General features: G+C 44.0%; 1 pseudogene; it reads left to right on the forward strand.

Moving 5' to 3' along the window:
* Positions 1 to 1,667: 1,667 nt before the first annotated feature.
* Positions 1,668 to 1,722, forward strand: LOC138294330 (U7 small nuclear RNA; annotated as a pseudogene).
* The last annotated feature ends 4,409 nt before the right edge of the window (positions 1,723 to 6,131 follow it).

Below are 6,131 nucleotides of genomic sequence, written 5' to 3' on the forward strand. Positions count from 1 at the left end.
ACAGCCCTCTGAGTGGTTCTCCTGTGGCGCGAGATCCCTTTCTGTAGTTCTGCATGGGCTCCTTCTGCGACTTCTGTGTCCACGTCCTGTGGGACTCCGGTGGGTGCTGCCTCTGCTCTTGTGGGTTCTCTCTGTCACTGAGGGCCCCCTCTGACTTCCCCTTCTGGGTTGAGTCCTCCTGGGCCTTGCTGTTCCGAGGGCAGCACCACTTTCCCACTAAGCACAAATTTGCCTTTGCCAATGCTTGTTGATGGAATTCCTCCACTGACATCTGTTTGCAATCTACACTACAGCGTGGGGTATCTTCCGCATCCATCAGTCTGGCCTGTCCTTCCTCACAGTTGACCAACTCCTGCAAGTACAGCTGGGTGGGTAGTAGCTCCTACTCCTCCTGGACTCCACTGTGACTTTTGGACTTGGTCCCCTCTCTCCACAGGTCTTCTTCTCCTGGAAACCACTGCTGGTTTCTTGCAGTCTTGTCTGGCTGTCTTCTTTTCTTCTTTTCCTTCCTTTTGGGTGGTTTGGGTAAAATCCAGTGATTTACTCCTTCTTTCCTGGTCTCTTGGGGGTACTGTGTGACTTACTAGTACTCCCAGCTCCCCTCTACACATTCCACATACCTAGGTGGGCGTCCTGTGTTCACATTCCATTTTATTTGGTATATGGTTTGGGCTCCCCTTAGGGTCACTACTGGTTATCTACATTTGCACCGTTTTCTTACCTTTTTTATGCCTATTACTGTTTACTAGTGTATATAATTAGTGTATTACTTACCTCCTACTGGAGGGTTGCCCTTCTATTATTTTGTGGTATTCTGTAACCAAAAATAAAGTACCTTTATTTTTGTACAACTGAGGGCCGTATTTATACTTTTTGGCGCACAACTGCGCCAACGCTGTGATAATGCTGGTGTTTTTTAAACGTTTCAGCATGAATCAGTGGGTCTCATCATGACCTGGCGCATGTTACAGAGGCAATAAACCTTACTTCAGAATACGGAGAAATGACATCCTTTCTTTTAAATAGTAATTGGTGTGGAAATATTGAAGGATAAACCACAGTTAAAGTTTAATGACAGGGTCGTAGGGTCAAGGCCACCTTATAGCTGCCCTGAACATTCCTGGAAGAAACCGAATAGTTTTGTCCAGAATAGACACTAGACAATCTGATAAGAGCAGCTGGTAGTAGGGTGGAAAAAGACCTACTCCAAAAAGACCTGGGCGCGTGACGACTCTATAGACCATCATTTTGTCAGGCCTTACAATTGATCCCAAACCGCGATGGCCGTTTGTTAGCTAATATCTGCTCTGTTCTACGTTTTTCAACCCTGTCCAGCGTGGACACCACGCCTCTCAATCCAGTGACGTACAAAGAAATGGCGAGGCATTCTACGCCAGTGAAGCGTTTGGTTTGCAGGCGGCAGATCTTAGGTGGAGCTTGGCCACAGAACAAATATTTGCATATTTTCTCACAGGGCCAACAACCTTTTTCCTTTGTTTCCATGTGTTAAATTATCAATACTGTCTTTCATTAGTACCCTCAGATCCCTGACTTCTTGCCATTCTACTACAAGTGAATATGGTAAAAAAAAAAAAAAACAACGAACAAGTCCCAATAGAAGTGGGTGTTACTTAACTCTACCCTTATGAATTTGAGCACTTATATTCAAGAACACAGCTTTTTACTATTTGTCTAGAAGGTTCTTCTGAAAGAGGAGCCACCTATTATGTACTAACAATAGTATTAAAGTACCATCACCATCATCATCAGCTTTATTTGATCAATGACCATAAAAGCACATAAAAACAGAGATAATAGATAATACTTAAATAGATAAATACACATCTATAAATTGATATAAAAACATTAAAACAATAATAAACTTGGATTGCACATAAAACTCTAAAACTTATCTATAAAAGAAATGAAGCCTTAAATTGTTTTTTGGAAGTGACATCGTGTACGCCAAGCTGCTGCTAAATACTTGCTTACTGAAAGAATTACATCGGCTGAATTATGGCTTTTTAAAACCTGTAGAGCCAAGGAACAGTTCTTAAATCCCATAGACCTGCATATATTACGAATCCATTTTGATCGTGGAATCGCATAAGCTGGGCAAAAGAACCTAAAATGCTCAATGGTTTCAAGAGTGCTGCCACAAGCAGGGCATATATCAGGAAGATTAATAGGCCCCCACCTATGAGTCAATGACATCAAAGGCAAGGAGCCAAAACGAAACCTTGCATATAAGCTCTTGCCCTGTGAATCCGGTATAATGTCCAAATAAGATTCAAACTTTGGAGACCATTTGAGATCAATAAAGGAATTTGTTAAGCGACCATGGGATTTATGGGTTATGTAGTTATCCCTAACATAAGACCAATAAGTTTGCTTTAAGACGTTTTTATGCCGTCTCTCTAGTTTATGGGGATTTTCTCAATAGTCACCCAGACCCAACAGCCGAAGCCAATGGGCCACATGACGAATACAGGGAAGAGTGTTGGCATTTTGGCATTTTAATAGGTCGAGTAATGAGGTCTTATATATATCTAGTTCGGGTGTTATCCATAACCTGATCCAATAAAGGAGGGGTCTTAAAATAGATAGATCTGCTACTCGGTTTAACCCCAAATCTAAAAATAATGGAAGCAGGGGTGTGGTGCGTGGGCATGCAATTAAAACTCTTGCAAAATTGTTTTCCCCCACACTAATCTTGTTACAGTTAGAGAAACCCCATACTTCCGCTCCGTACAGGGCTGCACCTTGAGCCTTAGCTATATAAATATTTATTGCTGGAGAAACAACTTTTGTAACGGTGCTTTGATAAAAACGCAATATAGATGAAGCTCTATGTTGTAGGAGCCCTGCACTTTTTGTAATCTGGTCTACCCATGATAGTTTGCTAGTTAACCTAACTCCCGAGTAGTCTATAGAGCTAACTTCCTTCAAGGGGACTCCGTCAATGTGAATGGAGCATTTTTTCCTAAGTCCTTTAGATAGCAATTTGGTTTTGTTGATATTAACCTGCAACCCATGATCGCTGCAAAATTGACTAAACCGATCAAAAGGGATTTGCAACCCCATTGGCGTCTTAGAGATGAGAAGCGAATCATCGGCGAAGAGCAGGATGGGAATTTTTTGTGTGTTCAGGGAGGGAGCATCATTCTGACATGTGGACACAGCCTTTACTACTTCATTAATAAATAAGGTAAATAATAAAGGGGCTAGCACACAACCTTGGCGAACTCCCCTTCTAATTGGGATCTGTTCAGTCAGTTTGCCTTGTTCGCCCCACCTCACTTGGGCATAAGTGTTATCATGTAATCGTTTTAAGAGGAGTAGTAGGTCCTCTGGGACTCCCAATCTAACCAGCACTTCCCACAGTTTGGCTCTTGGAACCAAATCAAAAGCAGAACGCAGGTCTATAAATACTACATACAGGCACTGCTTAGCAATAAGAACATATTTCCAGTACAATATTGCCAGTCGAAAGACCTGGTCAACCGTGCTAGTTTTATCACGAAACCCAGCCTGTAAATGTGAAAGGATTTGGTACTCCTCAACCCAACTGGTTAGCCTCTGCAAAATTTGTTTAGCGAAAATCTTTTGTAAGTTTGTCTATAAGGCTAATTGGCCTGTAATTAGCTGGAAGGTTGGCATTTCCTTTTTTATAAATGGGTATGGTCTCTGCCCCCTTCCATGTACCTGGAATTTGTCCCCCTGCAGCTATGCTATTTGAAATGGCGTTAATATACCAGGGCCTGATATTTGGTTCTGATCTGTAAAGATCTCCAGGAAGCTTATCCTGTCCGGGTGCTTTGCCAGGTTTCAGGCTATTTATAGCCTCAAGGGTTTATTCTACTTTGAAGATCAGGTAACCCTTAGGGACACACTAGGCCCCCACTTGGAGGACCGTGCTAGGGTTCGAATCCAACAGCTTTGGTGAAGAGTGGACCACATTAGTGTCCATTGAGCCCTCTGGTAGGGCATAAAGAGTAGTAAAATGCTCTACCCAACTTTCTGGTTGTATATGGGTGCTGGGACAACTCCTACCTCCATTTTCTCTTTTGGACAGGAGTTCCCAGAAGCGCTTGTTATTCTTCTCTCTAGAAACATCTAATAATTCCTGCCACAGGGAATCCTCCCACCACTTTTTTGCATTAGACAGGGTTGCTTTGGATAGGGACCTAGCTTGTGTAATTTCCCCCTGGGAACCAGACATTACTACTGCTCTTAACCCAGACTTGGACTTTGAGCACTTCTCGTCGAACCATCCCTTACGTGCCCCTTTCCCTTCATGTGGCTTTGACCGCCTTGCTTTGTAAAAGAACCCCCGTAGCTGGATAATCATGCTGTCATGTATTTTGAGAATCGGAATATTCCCCACAGCCTGGTCTTCGTACTCAGCCAAACTATTTAAAAAAAAAATATATATTGCTCTAATGTGGTGAGGGTTGGACATCACTTTTGGCCAGGTAATCTTAATAAATTTGTTATTCCAATATTAAAGTATTATTGAGGACCTATGTTTTAGATTTTGTTACTGCTGATCATAAGGATTTTATAATAGAAAGTGGGATATAAATATGTTTTGTTGGTATTGTTACCTATTGATGTTATGCCAGCAAATGGTTTAGTAAAACACAATGGGGTACAGTGAAGCACATTGTTTGCTGAAGACTGTACAATTTTGGCTTGGTTTGAAAGCTGAGAGGTTTTAGTCTAGGTTACTTCTATTCTAGATTTTCTGGCAAACAGACTTCTTTATGAGAAGTTGGCATTCCAGGGATAAATATATGATTACAATGTGCTTACCATGTTCAGCAAAACAGACATGCATAGAGTAAGGCAGTGGGCCCGAGACCCACATGCTAATGAAACAGACCACACATACGTAAGCGGTATGGGTACTTAAGTGACCATGAACTCGCACACCCAGGGCCTTTTATTGACAGGGTCGCCTGGCAGGTGACATCTGGGTTGGATGTTTGTTGAGTGGGTGTAGAGAATGCCCCTAGGAAGGGCTGCTACATGACGAGTCCAGTAGGTTGGGCCCGACTGGCAACCCAAAGCAGTCCTGGCAGATTTTATCACACCAGTCTCCATATGCTGCATGTGAGCGGACCTGACCAATACAAGGGGAGACTAGGGAGGACCCTCCCTAAGAAAACTTAGAAAAATGGCATAAATGGTGCTTTCTACAACACTTTCTTCATAAAGATGAGCCCAGGTTTTTAAATTATTACACAAAGCTCAAGGCAGCTTCTCCGTCTCATTAAGTGGTTTGATCTGGTCAAGTATGCAGAATGGTAAGTTGGCATGGAAGGAATAGCCAACAAATCCACGTTGGTTGTGGGAGTTGATGATATCATTAGCCTAAATCTTCCACCAAGGCAATAGGGCAAGCTGCTAATAAAAAATGCAAGGTTGAGATCAGCAGAGGAAGATCGAGACGAGCTGGCCACACAGGCTCATGGTGATTTGTGCATCTCTTTTTATCAGCCTCCTCCCAGTGACAGTGAAAGTACCTGTAGGAAAGTAGCCTCTTTCTAGCATGGTAACCCCCATTATTCTACCTGTTATTAGTGTGTTTGACTATGTTCACTGGGATCCTGCTAACCAGGACCCCAGTCAAATCAAATCAAATCATTAACATTTATAAAGCGCGCTACTCACCCGTGCGGGTCTCAAGGCGCTAGGGGAAAAAGGGGGGGTTATCGCTGCTCGAACAGCCAGGTCTTTAGGAGTCTCCGGAAAGCGGAGTGGTCCTGGGTGGTCCTGAGGCTGGTGGGGAGGAAGTTCCAGGTCTTGGCCGCCAGGAAGGAGAAAGATCTCCCACCCGCCGTGGAGCGGCGGATGCAAGGGACAGCAGCGAGTGCGAGGCCAGAGGAGCGGAGGAGGCGGGTGGGGACGTAGAAGCTGAGGCGTCTGTTGAGGTATTCCGGTCCCTTGTCGTGGAGGGCTTTGTGTGCGTGGGTGAGAAGTCGGAAGGTGATCCTTTTGCTGACTGGGAGCCAGTGCAGGTGTCTCAGGTGTGCGGAGATGTGGCTGCTGCGGGGTATGTCGAGGATGAGGCGGGTCGAGGCGTTTTGAATGCGTTGCAGGCGATTTTGGAGTTTGGCTGTGGTCCC

Source organism: Pleurodeles waltl, chromosome 4_2 (assembly GCF_031143425.1).
Source record: "Pleurodeles waltl isolate 20211129_DDA chromosome 4_2, aPleWal1.hap1.20221129, whole genome shotgun sequence".
Classification (NCBI taxonomy): Eukaryota; Metazoa; Chordata; class Amphibia; order Caudata; family Salamandridae; genus Pleurodeles; species Pleurodeles waltl.